The sequence below is a fragment of the Chlorocebus sabaeus genome, chromosome 12, assembly GCF_047675955.1.
Source record: "Chlorocebus sabaeus isolate Y175 chromosome 12, mChlSab1.0.hap1, whole genome shotgun sequence".
In the NCBI taxonomy this organism is placed as follows: Eukaryota; Metazoa; Chordata; class Mammalia; order Primates; family Cercopithecidae; genus Chlorocebus; species Chlorocebus sabaeus.
This window is the reverse complement of record NC_132915.1, coordinates 9220490-9237502: the sequence shown is the minus strand read 5'-3', so window position 1 is coordinate 9237502 and position 17013 is coordinate 9220490. Positions and strand designations below refer to the sequence as shown.

Sequence of the window (17013 nt, the reverse complement as noted above, 5' to 3'; positions counted from 1 at the left end):
GTCTCTGAGAAATGAAGACATTCAAAAGCAGCCATATACATGGGAGAATTTAGAAAGTCATGAACATGCACAGGCAAGAGTCATGCTCAGAAAAGTCTCACGAAGACATTAAGCTTTCACCTGGGTTGATCCCTAGTCTCAAAGCAAGGCTAGCTAAAATGGTAAAGGAGTGCCCCAGAACAGAAATAATCTGCAGATACCGGCGGAAGTAGCTATCATCTCTCTCTCTCTCTCTCTCTCTCTGTGTGTGTGTGTGTTTCTTTGTTTCAATTTCTGGCATTAAAGGATATCTCTATCAAAACAACTGAACACAATCTAAAGGAACAGAAACTTTGGTGATCATACGCGACAAAACATGATCTTTGAAAAATAGTTTGCAAAATTTTCAAAATGAGTGAACTATTACAACTTCCAACAACTAAGAAAAAAGAAAGAGATAATCTGATTTCTAGATTCAGATTATCATTCATATTATAGTTCACACTGTAATAGTCAAATGCTTAATGTTTAACAAAATATTACAAGGCATACAAAGAAACAGGAAAACATGCCTCATTCAAATGAATAAAACAAAAGGATAAAAACCATCACCAAGGAAACCCAATATTGGATTTACTACGCAATTTATTTTATTTTATTTATTTTATTTTTTTTGAGACAGAGTTTTGCTCTCGTCGTCCAGGCTAGAGTGCAATGGCACGATCTCGGCTCACTGCAACCTCCATCTCCCAGATTCAAGTGATTCTCCTGCCTCAGCCTCCCAAATAGCTGGGATTACAGGCACCCACCACCACATCTGGCTAATTTTTTTGTATTTTTAGTAGAGATGGGGTTTCACAATGTTGGCCAGGCTGGTCTTGAACTCCTGACCTCAGGTGATCCACCAACCTTGGCCTCCCAAAATGCTGGGACTATGTGCATGAGCCACTGCACCCGGTCTACTACACAATTTTTTAACTGTCTTAAATATGCTCAAGAAGCTAAGGAAAAACATGGACAAAGAACTAAAGAGCCTTAGGTACTGTATGAAAGGAGAAAAGGTTAGAGTTTCTCTCAACAAGGATAGAAGAGGCCCTTGGGTCTGACAACAAACATACAGGTAAGGTATTGCCACCTACTTTGTGGCATCTAACAATGGTTAAAAATAATTTAAAAATGTGAGAGGATATCAAGAAAATAATATATGAATAAAATTAGAATATCAAAAAAGAGATAGAAATTTTAAGAAGGAACTGAACAGAAATCTGGAGCTAAAAAGTACAATAACTGAAATAAAAAATTCATTGCAATGATTTATCAGCAGATTTGAGTAGGCTGAAAAAAGATTCAGTGAACTTAAAGGATAGGATAATTGAAATTATTGAGTCTGAGGAGCAAAAAGAATAAAAACTGAAGAAAAGTGACGTGAATTTAAAGAATTTATGTTGACACCATCAAGTGGACCAACATACGTATTTTAAAAGTTCCAGAAAGACAAGAGAAAGAGAAGGGGGTGGAAAGATTATTTAAAGAAATACTGGCAGAAATTATCCCAAATTTGGTGAAAAATATGGAGCTACAAACCTAAGAAGTTAAGAGACACATATTAAGACACATTATAATCAGAGTTTTAAAAGACAAAGACAAAGAGACTTGAGAGCAGCAAGAGAGAAGTGATTCATCATATACAAGAGATCGTCAATAAGATTATCAACAAATTTCTCATCAGAAACCTTGAATGCCGGAAGGCAATGAGATGATATATTCAAAGTGTTGAAAGAAAAAGAAAAAACAACCCTGTCAACTGGGAATTCTACACCCAGAGGAAAAACAAAAGCTGAAGTAGTTTGCTACTCTTAGACCTGCTTTACTAGGAATGCTAAAGGAAATCCTACAGGTTGAAATAAAAGGATGCTAGATATTAACTCAAAGCTTTATGAAAGGATATATGATCTCCTGTTAAGGTGAACACATGGGTAAGTATAAAAACCAGTATTGTTATAATTTTGGTTTGTAACTTCACTTTTTATGTTATTGTGCTCACAGTGTATAAATATGTAATTTGTAACATCAATAACATAAAGAGGGCATAGGGCTGTATAGGAGTAGAGTTTTGGTATATGATTGAAGTTAAGTGGGTGTTAACTCAGATGGTTATGAGTTCAGAATGTTACATATATATTCTTACATAAACTACAAAGAAAAATATTATTTTATGTGTATATTATATACACAAAAGTTAATAAGATAAAAATCAAAAGGTACTAAAATGAAAGTCAAGGTATATCATTAGAAAAAAAATCGAGGGGGCGGAGCAAGATGGCCGAATAGGAACAGCTCCAGTCTCCAACTCCCAGCGCGAGCGACACAGAAGACCGGCGATTTCTACATTTTCAACTGAGGTACTGGGTTCATCTCACTGGGGAGTGCCAGACGATCGGTGCTGGTCAGCTGCTGCAGCCCGACCAGCGAGAGCTGAAGCAGGGCGAGGCATTGCCTCACCTGGAAAGCGCAAGGGGGAAGGGAATCCCTTTTCCTAGCCAGGGGAACTGAGACACACAACACCTGGAAAATCGGGTAACTCCCACCCCAATACTGCGCTTTAAGCAGACAGGCACACCAGGAGATCATATCCCACACCTGGCCGGGAGTGTCCCACACCCACGGAGCCTCCCTCATTGCTAGCACAGCAGTCTGTGATCTACCGGCAAGGCAGCAGCGAGGCTGGGGGAGGGGCGCCCGCCATTGCTGAGGCTTAAGTAGGTAAACAAAGCTGCTGGGAAGCTCGAACTGGGTGGAGCTCACAGCAGCTCAAGGAAACCTGCCTGTCTCTGTAGACTCCACCTCTGGGGACAGGGCACAGTAAATAATAACAAACGCAGCAGCTCTGCAGACGCAAATGACTCTGTCTGACAGCTTTGAAGAGAGCAGTGGATCTCCCAACACGGAGGTTGAGATCTGAGAAGGGACAGACTCCCTGCTCAAGTGGGTCCCTGACCCCTGAGTAGCCTAACTGGGAGACATCCCCCACTAGGGGCAGTCTGACACCCCACACCTCACAGGGTGGAGTACACCCCTGAGAGGAAGATTCCAAAGCAAGAATCAGACAGGTACACTCGCTGTTCAGCAATATTCTATCTTCTGCAGCCTCTGCTGCTGATACCCAGGCAAACAGGGTCTGGAGTGGACCTCAAGCAATCTCCTACAGCTACAACCTACAGCTGAGGATCCTGACTGTTAGAAGGAAAGCTATCAAACAGGAAGGACACCTACACCAAAACCCCATCAGTACATCACCATCATCAAAGACCAGAGGCAGATAAAACCACAAAGATGGGGAAAAAGCAGGGCAGAAAAGCTGGAAATTCAAAAAATAAGAGCGCATCTCCCCCGGCAAAGGAGCGCAGCTCATCGCCAGCAACGGATCAAAGCTGGACGGAGAATGACTTCGACGAGATGAGAGAAGAAGGCTTCAGTCCATCAAATTTCTCAGAGCTAAAGGAGGAATTACGTACCCAGTGCAAAGAAACTAAAAATCTTGAAAAAAAAGTGGAAGAATTGATGGCTAGAGTAATTAATGCAGAGAAGCTCACAAACGAAATGAAAGAGACGAAAACCATGGCACGAGAAATACGTGACAAATGCACAAGCTTCAGTAACCGTCTCGATCAACTGGAAGAAAGAATGTCAGCGATGGAGGATCAAATGAATGAAATGAAGCGAGAAGAGAAACCAAAAGAAAAAAGAAGAAAAAGAAATGAACAAAGCCTTCAAGAAGTATGGGATTATGTAAAAAGACCAAATCTACGTCTGATTGGGGTGCCTGAAAGTGAGGGGGAAAATGGAACCAAGTTGGAAAACACTCTTCAGGATATCATCCAGGAGAACTTCCCCAACCTAGTAGGGCAGGCCAACATTCAAATCCAGGAAATACAGAGAACGCCACAAAGATACTCCTCGAGAAGAGCAACTCCAAGACACATAATTGCCAGATTCACCAAAGTTGAAATGAAGGAAAAAATCTTAAGGGCAGCCAGAAAGAAAGGTCGGGTTACCCACAAAGGGAAGCCCATCAGACTAACAGCAGATCTCTCGGCAGAAACTCTTCAAGCCAGAAGAGAGTGGGGGCCAATATTCAACATTCTTAAAGAAAAGAATTTTCAACCCAGAATTTCATATCCAGCCAAACTAAGTTTCATAAGTGAAGGAGAAATAAAATCCTTTACAGATAAGCAAATGCTTAGAGATTTTGTCACCACTAGACCTGCCTTACAAGAGACCCTGAAGGAAGCACTAAACATGGAAAGGAACAACCGGTACCAGCCATTGCAAAAACATGCCAAAATGAAAAGACCATCAAGGCTAGGAAGAAACTGCATCAACTAACGAGCAAAATAACCAGTTAATATCATAATGGCATGATCAAGTTCACACATAACAATCTTAACCTTAAATGTAAATGGACTAAATGCTCCAATTAAAAGACACAGACTGGCAAACTGGATAAAGAGTCAAGACCCATCAGTCTGCTGTATTCAGGAGACCCATCTCACACGCAGAGACATACATAGGCTCAAAATAAAGGGATGGAGGAAGATTTACCAAGCAAATGGAGAACATAAAAAAGCGGGGGTTGCAATACTAGTCTCTGATAAAACAGACTTTAAACCATCAAAGATCAAAAGAGACAAAGAAGGCCATTACATAATGGTAAAGGGATCAATTCAACAGGAAGAGCTAACTATCCTAAATATATATGCACCCAATACAGGAGCACCCAGATTCATAAAGCAAGTCCTTAGAGACTTACAAAGAGACTTAGACTCCCATACAATAATAATGGGAGACTTCAACACTCCACTGTCAACATTAGACAGATCAACGAGACAGAAAGTTAACAAGGATATCCAGGAATTGAACTCATCTCTGCAGCAAGCAGACCTAATAGACATCTATAGAACTCTCCACCCCAAATCAACAGAATATACATTCTTCTCAGCACCACATCGTACTTACTCCAAAATTGACCACGTAATCGGAAGTAAAGCACTCCTCAGCAAATGTACAAGAACAGAAATTATAACAAACTGTCTCTCAGACCACAGTGCAATCAAATTAGAACTCAGGACTAAGAAACTCAATCAAAACCGCTCAACTACATGGAAACTGAACAACCTGCTCCTGAATGACTACTGGGTACATAACGAAATGAAGGCAGAAATAAAGATGTTCTTTGAAACCAATGAGAACAAAGATACAACATACCAGAATCTCTGGGACACATTTAAAGCAGTGTGTAGAGGGAAATTTATAGCACTAAATGCCCACAAGAGAAAGCAGGAAAGATCTAAAATTGACACTCTAACATCGCAATTAAAAGAACTAGAGAAGCAAGAGCAAACACATTCGAAAGCTAGCAGAAGGCAAGAAATAACTAAGATCAGAGCAGAACTGAAGGAGATAGAGACACAAAAAACCCTCCAAAAAATCAATGAATCCAGGAGTTGGTTTTTTGAAAAGATCAACAAAATTGACAGACCACTAGCAAGGCTAATAAAGAAGAAAAGAGAGAAGAATCAAATTGATGCAATTAAAAATGATAAAGGGGATATCACCACCGACCCCACAGAAATACAAACTACCATCAGAGAATACTATAAACACCTCTACGCAAATAAACTGGAAAATCTAGAAGAAATGGATAATTTCCTGGACACTTACACTCTTCCAAGACTAAACCAGGAAGAAGTTGAATCCCTGAATAGACCAATAGTAGGCTCTGAAATTGAGGCAATAATTAATAGCCTACCAACCAAAAAAAGTCCAGGACCAGATGGATTCACAGCTGAATTCTACCAGAGGTACAAGGAGGAGCTGGTACCATTCCTTCTGAAACTATTCCAATCAATAGAAAAAGAGGGAATCCTCCCTAACTCATTTTATGAGGCCAACATCATCCTGATACCAAAGCCTGGCAGAGACACAACAAAAAAAAGAGAATTTTAGACCAATATCCCTGATGAACATCGATGCAAAATTCCTCAATAAAATACTGGCAAACCGGATTCAGCAGCACATCAAAAAGCTTATCCACCATGATCAAGTGGGCTTCATCCCTGGGATGCAAGGCTGGTTCAACATTCGCAAATCAATAAACATAATCCAGCATATAAACAGAACCAAAGACAAGAACCACATCATTATCTCAATAGATGCAGAAAAGGCTTTTGACAAAATTCAACAGCCCTTCATGCTAAAAATGCTCAATAAATTCGGTATTGATGGAACGTACCTCAAAATCATAAGAGCTATTTATGACAAACCCACAGCCAATATCATACTGAATGGGCAAAAACTGGAAAAATTCCCTTTGAAAACTGGCACAAGACAGGGATGCCCTCTCTCACCACTCCTATTCAACATAGTGTTGGAAGTTCTGGCTAGGGCAATCAGGCAAGAGAAAGAAATCAAGGGGATTCAGTTAGGAAAAGAAGAAGTCAAATTGTCCCTGTTTGCAGACGACATGATTGTATATTTAGAAAACCCCATTGTCTCAGCCCAAAATCTCCTTAAGCTGATCAGCAACTTCAGCAAAGTCTCAGGATACAAAATTAATGTGCAAAAATCACAAGCATTCTTATACACCAGTGACAGTCAAACAGAGAGCCAAATCAGGAATGAACTTCCATTCACAATTGCTTCAAAGAGAATAAAATACCTAGGAATCCAACTTACAAGGGATGTAAAGGACCTCTTCAAGGAGAACTACAAACCACTGCTCAGTGAAATCAAAGAGGACACAAACAAATGGAAGAACATACCATGCTCATGGATAGGAAGAATCAATATCGTGAAAATGGCCATACTGCCCAAGGTAATTTATAGATTCAATGCCATCCCCATCAAGCTACCAATGAGCTTCTTCACAGAATTGGAAAAAACTGCTTTAAAGTTCATATGGAACCAAAAAAGAGCCCGCATCTCCAAGACAATCCTAAGTCAAAAGAACAAAGCTGGAGGCATCACGCTACCTGACTTCAAACTATACTACAAGGCTACAGTAACCAAAACAGCATGGTACTGGTACCAAAACAGAGATATAGACCAATGGAACAGAACAGAGTCCTCAGAAATAATACCACACATCTACAGCCATCTGATCTTTGACAAACCTGAGAGAAACAAGAAATGGGGAAAGGATTCCCTATTTAATAAATGGTGCTGGGAAAACTGGCTAGCCATAAGTAGAAAGCTGAAACTGGATCCTTTCCTTACTCCTTATACGAAAATTAATTCAAGATGGATTAGAGACTTAAATGTTAGACCTAATACCATAAAAATCCTAGAGGAAAACCTAGGTAGTACCATTCAGGACATAGGCATGGGCAAAGACTTCATGTCTAAAACACCAAAAGCAACGGCAGCAAAAGCCAAAATTGACAAATGGGATCTCATCAAACTAAAGAGCTTCTGCACAGCAAAAGAAACTACCATCAGAGTGAGCAGGCAACCTACAGAATGGGAGAAAATTTTTGCAATCTACTCATCTGACAAAGGGCTAATATCCAGAACCTACAAAGAACTCAAACAAATTTACAAGAAAAAAACAAACAACCCCATCCAAAAGTGGGCAAAGGATATGAACAGACATTTCTCAAAAGAAGACATTCATACAGCCAACAGACACATGAAAAAATGCTCATCATCACTGGCCATCAGAGAAATGCAAATCAAAACCACAATGAGATACCATCTCACACCAGTTAGAATGGCGATCATTCAAAAGTCAGGAAACAACAGGTGCTGGAGAGGATGTGGAGAAATAGGAACACTTTTACACTGTTGGTGGGATTGTAAACTAGTTCAACCATTATGGAAAACAGTATGGCGATTCCTCAAGGATCTAGAACTAGAAGTACCATATGACCCAGCCATCCCATTACTGGGTATATACCCAAAGGATTATAAATTATGCTGCTATAAAGACACATGCACACGTATGTTTATTGCAGCACTATTCACAATAGCAAAGACTTGGAATCAACCCAAATGTCCATCAGTGACAGATTGGATTAAGAAAATGTGGCACATATACACCATGGAATACTATGCAGCCATAAAAAAGGATGAGTTTGTGTCCTTTGTAGGGACATGGATGCAGCTGGAAACCATCATTCTTAGCAAACTATCACAAGAACAGAAAACCAAACACCGCATGTTCTCACTCGTAGGTGGGAACTGAACAATGAGATCACTTGGACTCGGGAAGGGGAACATCACACACCGGGGCCTATCATGGGGAGGGGGGAGGGGGGAGGGATTGCACTGGGAGTTATACCTGATGTAAATGACGAGTTGATGGGTGCAGCACACCAACATGGCACAAGTATACATATGTAGCAAACCTGCACGTTGTGCACATGTACCCTACAACTTGAAGTTTAATAATAATAAATTAAAAAAAAAAAAAGAAAAAAAAAAGAAAAAAAATCAACCAGGCTGGGCGTGGTGGCTCATTCCTGTAATCCCAGCACTTTGGGAGGCCATGATCTGAGGCAGGTGGATCATGAAGTCAGGAGTTCGAGACCAGCCTGGCCAACATGGTGAAACCCCATCTCTACTAAAAATACAAAAATTAGCCAGGCGTGGTGGTATGCACCTGTAGTCCCAGCTACTCAGGAGTCTGAGGCAGAAGAATCACTTGAACCTGGGAGGCAGAGGTTTCAGTGAGCCAAAATCATGCCATTGCACTCCAGCCTGGGCAACAGAGCAGGATTCCATCAAAAAAAAAAAAAAAAAAAAAAAAAAAAAAATGGAAGGAAGGAAGGAAAGAAAGAAGAAAGAAAAAGAAAAAATCAACTAAACACAAAACAGGGCAGTAATGCAGAAAATCATGTGTAAAAGCTATAAGATACACAGAAAATCAATAGTAAAAGGCAGAAGTAAGTTTTTATCAGTAATTACTTTAAATATAAATAAAGTCTTCAATCAAAAGAAATACATTGGAAGAAGGATATAAAACCACGATCCTGTTCTTAAACAAACAATGGGTCAAAGAAGAAATCACAGTAGAAATTATAAAACACCTTGCGACAGATAAAAACAAAAATGCAACACACCAAAACTTATGGAATGCAGCAAAAGCAGTGTTCAGAGGGAAATTTATAGCTGTGAACACATACATTAAAAAAGAAAACTCAATAACATAACTTTACATCTAAGGATCTATAAAAAGACTGCCAAACAAAACTCAGAACTAGTAGAAGGAAGGAAATTATAAAGCTAAGAACAGAGATAAAGAAAATAAAGAATAGAAAAACAATTGTGAAAAATCAGTGAGATCAATAGTTTGTTTTTAGAAAAGATTTATCTTTGGCTTGATTAAGAAAAATGGGAGAAGACTTGAATTACTAAAATCAGAAATGGACATTGCTATCTATAATTTTTTAAAAAAACAGATAGAATAAGAGATTGCTTTGAATAATTGTTTGCCATCAAATTGGATAACCTAGATGAAATAGACAACTTTCCAGAAACACACAACCTACTATGACTGCATTGTGAGGAAACAGAAAATCTGAATAGACCTATAATTAGTAAGGAGATTGGATCAGTAATCAAAACCTCCCAAGACAGAGATTTGACTAGAAGGCTTTACTGGTGACTTCTACTAAACAGTTAAGGAATTATCATTCTTTTCCAAACTCTTCTAAAAAGTTGAAGAGAACACTTCCTAACTCATTCTATGAGGCTAGCATTACCCTGATATTAAAGCCAGACAAAGACACTAAAAGGCAAGAAAACTAAAAACCAGTATCACTTATGAATATTGACCCAATAATCCTAAAGAAAATACTAGCAAACTAAATTCAGCAAACAATTAAAAGAATTTTATACTAGGACTAAGTGAATTTATTCCTGAAATGCAAGGATGGTTCAGTATGTGAAAGTCAACCAATATAATACACAACATTAACAGAATGAAGAAACACACACACACACACACACACACACACACACAAAATTATCTCAATTGAAACAGAAAAATCATTTGAAAATATTCAATATCCTTTAATGATAAAAAAGTCAGAAAATTAGGAAGAGAAGCGAACATCCTCAACATAATAAAGGCCAGATATGAAAAATCCACAGGTAACATGATAATCAATGGTGAAAAACTGAGAGCTTTCTTTTAATATCAGGAACCAGATAAGGATGCCTGCTTTTACCACTTGTATTTAGCATAATATTGTAAGTTCTAGTTTCATCTTAAACTATATACAAAAATTAGCTCAAAATCAAAGACCTACATGTAAGTATCAAAATTATAAAACTGTTAGAAGAAAATCATAGGGAAAATGCTTTATGACGTTGTATGTAGCAATGATTTCTTGGTTATTACACCAAAAGCACAAGAAAAAAAGGAAAAAAATTAGATAGATTGGAATTCCTCAAAATAAAAATGTTATGCGTCAGAGCACACTATCAACAGAGTGAAAAGGCAACCCACAGAATTGGAAAAATTCTGCCTGTTACATGGTTCTAAAGTCGCTTTCACAATTTTCAGGTATCTTTACAGCAGCACCCCTCTGCCAGTACTAATTTACTGTATTAGTTTGTTCTCATGCTGCTAATAAAGACATACCCAAGACTGGGTGATTTATAAAGAAAAAGATGTTTAATGGACTCAGTTCCACGTGGCTGAGGAGGTCTCACACTTGTGGTGGAAGGTGGAGGAACAAAGGCACGTTTTACATGGTGGCAGACAAGAGTGTGTGTGCAAGTGAACTCCCCTTTGTAAAACCATCAGATCTCCTGAGAATTATTCACTATCATGAGAACAGCATGGGAAAGACCCACCCCCATGATTCAATTACCTCCAATTGGGTCCCTCCTGTAACACATAGGAATTATGTGAGCTACAATTCAAGATATTTGGGTGGGGGCACAGTCAAATCTTATCAGCGATGCCGAATTTTATCAAATGCTTTTTCTGCATGTATTGAGATGATCACGTAATTTTTGTTTTTAATTCTGTTTGTGTAGTGTATTACATTTATTGATTTGTGTATGTTAAACTATCCCTGCATGCCTGGTATGAAACCTACTTGATTATGGTGGATTATCTTTTTGATATACTATTAGATTCAGTAATCTAGTATTTTGTTGAGAATTTTTGCCTGTTCATCAGGGGTATTGGCCTGTCATTTTCTTTTTTTTAATGTCTTTTCCTGGTTTTGGTATTACGGTGATACTGGCTTCATAGAATGATTTAGAGAGGATTCCCTCTTTCTCTGTCTTTTGGAATAGTACCAATAGGACTGGTACTAATTCTTTGAATGTCTGATGGAATTCAAATCAGATAGAATCTATCTGGTCATGGACTTTTTTTGTTGTTGACAGTTTTTAAAATCACCATTTCAACCTTGTTTCCTGTTTTTGATTTGTTCAGAATTTCTATTTCTTCCTGGTTTAATCTAGGAGGGTTGTATATTTCCAGGAATTTGTCCATCTCCTCTAGGTTTTCTAGTTTGTGTGCATAAAGGTGTTCATAGTAACCTTGAATGATCTTTTGTATTTCTGTGGTATTGGTTGTAATATCTCCCATTCTGTTTCTAATTGAGCTTATTTGTATTTTCTTTCTTTTTTTCTTGGTTAATTTCACTAATGGTCTATAAATTTTCTTTATCATTTCAAAGAACCAGTTTTTGTTTCATTTATCTTTCGTGCTTTTTTGTTTTGTTTTGTTTCCATTTCGTTTAGTTCTGTTCTGATCTTTGTTATTGTTTTTCTTCTACTGGACTTGGTTTTGGTTTATTCTTGTTTCTCTAGTTCCTTGAGGTGTGACCTTAGATTGTCTTTCGTGCTCTTTCAGATATTTGATGTAGGCATTTAATGCTATGAACTTTCCTCTTTGCACCTCTTTTCCTGTATCCAAGAGGTTTTGACAGCTTGTATCATTATCATCATTCAGTTCAAAGAATTATTTTAATTTCCATCTTGATTTCAATGTTGACCCAATCGTCATTCAGGAGGAGGTTATTTAATTTCCATATGTCTGCAGCATTTTGAGGGTTCCTTTTGAAGTTGATTTCCAATTTTATTCCACTGTGGTCTGAAAGAGTACTTGATATAATTTTTATTTTCTTAAATTTATTGAGACTTGCTTTGTGGCCTATCATATTCTCTATATGGAGAATGTGCCCTGAGATGATGAAGATAATGTATACTTTACAGTTGTTGGGTAGAATGTTCTGCAAATATCTGTTAAGTCCATTTATTTGACATACAGTTTATTATTTGTTGATTTTCTATCTTAATGTCCTAACTAGTGCTGTCAGTGGAGTATTAAAGTTCCCCCACTATTATTGCATTGCTGTCTAACTCATTTCTTAGGTCTAGTATAATAGTAATTGTTTTGTAAATTTGGGAACTTCAGTTTGAGGTGCATGTATAATTAGGATTATGATATTTTCCTGTTGGACTAGTCCTTTTAACATTGTATAGTGTTTCTCTTTGTCTTTTTTAACTGTTGTTGCTTTAACGTCTGTTTTGTTTGATATAAGAATAGTCACTCCTGCTTGCTTTTGTTGCCCATTTACATAGAATATCATTTTTCACCTCTTTACCTTAACTTTATGTGAGTCCTTATGCATTAGGTGAGTCTCTGGAAGACAGCAGGTATTTGGTTGCTGAATTTTTTTCTTTTCTTTTTTTTAATTTTAGATGCAGTCTCACTCTACTGCCCAGGCTGAAGTGCAGTGGTGCAATCTCGCCTCACTGCAACCTCTGCTTCCCAGGTTCAAGCAATTCTCTTGCCACAGCCTCCAAAGTAGTTATGACTACAGGCAGGCACCAACATGCCCGACTGATTTTTGTATTTTTAGTAGAGACGGGGATTCACCATGTTGGCCAGGCTGGTCTCAAACTCCTGACCTCGTGATCTGTCTTCCTTGGCCTCCCAAAGTGCTGGGATTACAAGGGTGAGCCACCGTGCCCAGCATTGATTGCTGAATTCTTCTCCATTCTGCCACTTTGTATCTTTTAAGTGGAGCATTTAGGCCATTTACATTCAATGTTAGTATTGAGATGTGAGGTACTAGTCTGTTCATCATGCTATTTGTTAGCTGAATACCTTGGGTTTTCTTTTACCATTATGTTGTTGTTTTATAGGTCCTGTGAGATGTGTGCTTTAAGGAGATTCTATTTTGGTGTATTTTGAGGATTTGTTTCAAGATTTAGAGGGCCTTTTATCAGTTCTCGTAGTGCTGGCTTGGTAGTGGTGAATTCTCTTCACATTTGTTTGTCTGAAAAAGACTGTATATTTCTTTCATTTATGAAGCTTGGTTTGTTGAATATAAATTCTTGGCTGATAATTGTTTTGCTTAAGGAGGCTAAAGGCAGGAACCCCAATCTCTTCTAGCTTGTAGAGTTTCTGCTGAAAAATCTGCTGTTAATCTGATAGGCTTTCCTCTGTAGGTTACCTGATGCTTTTGCCTTACAGCTCTTAAGATTGTTTTCTTTGTCTTGACTTTGGATAACCTGATGACTGTGTGACCAGGCAATGACATTTTTGCAAAGAGTTTCCTAGGTGTTCTTTGAGCTTCTTGTATTTGAATGTCTAGATCTCTAGTGAGGCCAGGAATATTTTCCTTGAATATTCCCTCAAACATATTTCCAAACTTTTAGATTTCTCTTCTTCCTCAGGAACACCAGTTATTCTTAGGTTTCATCATTTAACATTATCCCAAACTTCTTGGAGGCTTTGTAAATTTTTAAAATAATTTTTTTCTTCATTTTTGTCTGATAGGATTAATTCAAAAGCCTTCCTTGTCTTCAGACTCTGAAGTTCTTTCTTCTACTTTTTGATTCTATTGCTGAGACTTTCCAGTGTATTTTGCAATTCTTTAAGTGCGTTCTTCATTTCCAAGAGTGATTGTTTTTTATTTATGCTCTCTGTTTCACTGGAGATTTTTCCATTCATATCCTGTATCATTTTTTTTTTTTCTTTAAGTTAACCTTTCTCTGGTGCTTCCTTGATTGGCTTAATAGTCAATCTTATAAATTCTTTTTTCTGGCAATTCAGAGATTTCATTTTGATGTTTTCGGGGTGTTAAAGAACCTTGTTTTGTCATATTACCAGAATTGCTTATCTGGTTCCTTCTCATTTTGTTAGACTATGTCAGAGGGAAAATCTGGGACTCAAGGACTGCTATTCAGATTCTTTGGTCCCATGGGGTGCTCCCTTGACACGGTGCTCTCCCCCTTCTCCTAGGAATGGGGTTCCTGAGAGCCTGACTGCAGTGATTGATATTTGTCTTCTGGATCCAGCCACAAAGTGGAGCTACTGTGCTCTGGGCTGGTACTGGGGAGTGTCTGGGAAAGGAGTTCTCTGATGTGATCTGTCTTTAGGTTTTTCAGCCATGGATACCAGCACCTGTTCCAGTGGAGGTAGCAGGGGAGTGAAGTGAACTCTGTGAAGGTACTTGGTTGTATTTTTGCTTAGCGAACTGGTTTTGCGTTTATTGGCCTCCAGCCAGGAGAAAGCACTTTCAAGACAGCATCAGTTGTAGTAATATAGAGAGGCTGCCCTAGGGTCACCTGGATAAGTATTTAGGGTTTCTCAGGTGGTGAGCAGGGCCATAAAGCTCCCGAGTTTTGTTTTTAACTTGAATTCCATTTTCTATGATACTTATAGGGCTATTCAAGCTCTTTTATATTCAGTGAGTTATGGCAGTTTGAGTTTATTAAGAAATTGGTCCATTTTATTTCGATTGTCACATTTATGTGTGTAGAGTTATTCACAGTATTCTCTTATTTCCTTAAATTTTTAAATATCTCCAGCATCTGTAGAAATATCCTGTTTCATTCCTAATATTGGTGATTTATTTATTTTCTTTTTCTCTTTATCAGTCTTGCTAGAAGTTTGTCAATTTTGCTAATTTTTTCAAATATCTGTTTTTGTTCCTTTAATTTTCTCTACTTTAAAATATTTTTATTAATTTCTACTCTTACCTTTTTTATTTACTTTGTTCTGGTTTCCTTGCTTTATTTGTCTCTGCATTTCCTAGAATTTTGAGGTGGGAGCTTAGATTATTTCCTTGAAAATTTTCTTCTTTTCTGATCTATTTAGTGCTATAGTGCTATAAATTTCCCTCTCAGCACTGGAGTCTATGTATTCTGGTACACTGTAATTTTGTTTTCATTCAGTTCAGTGAACCCTTTTTGTTTCCCTTGAGATTGTTTCTTTGACTCATGGATTATGTAGAAGTACATTTTTCATTTCCAAGTGTCTAGAAAATTTTCTGCTATTATTCTATTATTGATTTCTGCATTTATTCTATTGTGAGTAGAGAACACATTTTATGTGATTTTAATTCTAAATTTCTTGTCGTTTATTTTATGACCCAGGACATACTCTACCTTTATATGTTTTCTGGGAACTTGAAAAGAAATTTGTATTATTTTGTTGTGACTTGGAGTGTCATTTAATATTGATTAGACACTGCTGTTTGATAGTGTTATTGAGTTTTTCTATACACTTGCTAATTTTCTTCTAAGTTGCATAACAGTTTTTGAGAGAGGACTGTTAAGGTACTCAACTGCAGTGTGGATTTGTTTATTTCTCTTTTCATGTCTATCAATTTTGCCCCAGGTATTTTGAAACTCTCTTGTTTGGTGCACACATATTTAAGGTTGATTGCTATGTCTTCTTAGTGGATTAACCCTTTTCTCATTATATAATATTCCTTTATATCTCTGGTAATTTTCTTTGTGTCGAAGTTTATTTTATCTGATATTGATATAGCTAATTTCTCCTTTCATTTGACTAATGTGAACATGACATATGGCATAAATTTTTCTATTCTTTTACTTTAAACCTATTAATAGCAATGTATTTGAAGTGATTTTCTTGTAGACAACATAGTTTTGATTCATGAGCTTTACACTGTGTCAATCTTCATTTTTAATTTGTATATTTAGAGCATTTACATTTAATGTAATTATTAATGTTTGGCCTGAAGTCAATCCTGTAATTACTTATTTTTGTATTTTGTTTATTGTCAATTGTTTTTCTTTCCTTTTTTCTGCCTTTTTGTGATAATTTACTTGTTTAAGATTTTCATTTGACATATTTATAGTGCTTTTAAAAGTGAATCTGTCTGTATAATTTTTTCTGTTATATATTTTTTATATATTTTCCTATAATCTAAAGACTTCAACATTTTACCAGTTTAAATGAAGTATAGAAACCTTCCCTTTTTGAACAACTTATAAAAATTTTTCCTATTTATAATTGTATTAAATATTTTCTCAACATACATTGAGAATGATAGCAGAGAGTTGTAACTTTCGTTTCAATATCAAATACAATTTGGAAACCCAAGAAGAGAAGGAATTTCTATTGTATTTACCCATATTTTTACTCTCTCCATTTATTTTTCTTTCTTTTTTAATGTTCCAAGAGTTTTTATTTTTATCATATCCTCTGTATTGAAAGAACTTCCTTCAGTCATTCTTTTAGGGTAGGTCCATTTGATTAAAAAAATTACTTAATTTTTACTTTTTCTGAGAATGCCTTGATTTTCCTTTCATCACTAAAAAGTATTTTCATTGGATATTGAATGCTTATTGGTAGGGTTTCTTTTCCCAGCACTTAAGAAAACTGTACAGCTACTTCCTTCTGGTCTCTGTGGTTTTTGATGAGAAATTATCTTTCATTCAAATAACTCTTCCCTTATAGGTAAGGTATTCTCTCTCACTGCTTTCAAGGATTCTTTTTTGTTTTAGTTTTCAGAAATTTGACTATGATGTGTCTTGGTATGAATTTTGAAGTGGAGTTTATTTTATTTAGGATTTGCTAAGCTTCTTGAATCTGTAAATTTTTGTCTTTGCCAAATGTGGAAAATTTTCAGCCAGTATTTATTTGAATAGCTCTTTCTTCTCTCTTTCCTGCACAACAATGATGTGAATGTTAGTTATTTTGTTATAATTCCAAATGTTCCTAAAACTCTGTACCTTTTTAAAGTCCTT

General features: G+C 37.0%; 1 non-coding gene across 1 annotated transcript; it reads left to right on the top strand.

Moving 5' to 3' along the window:
• Positions 1–1018: 1018 nt before the first annotated feature.
• Positions 1019–1144, top strand: LOC119624639 (U6atac minor spliceosomal RNA). Its single transcript, XR_005240792.1, has one exon. It is a non-coding gene; the product is annotated as a U6atac minor spliceosomal RNA (small nuclear RNA).
• Positions 1145–17013: the final 15869 nt, after the last annotated feature.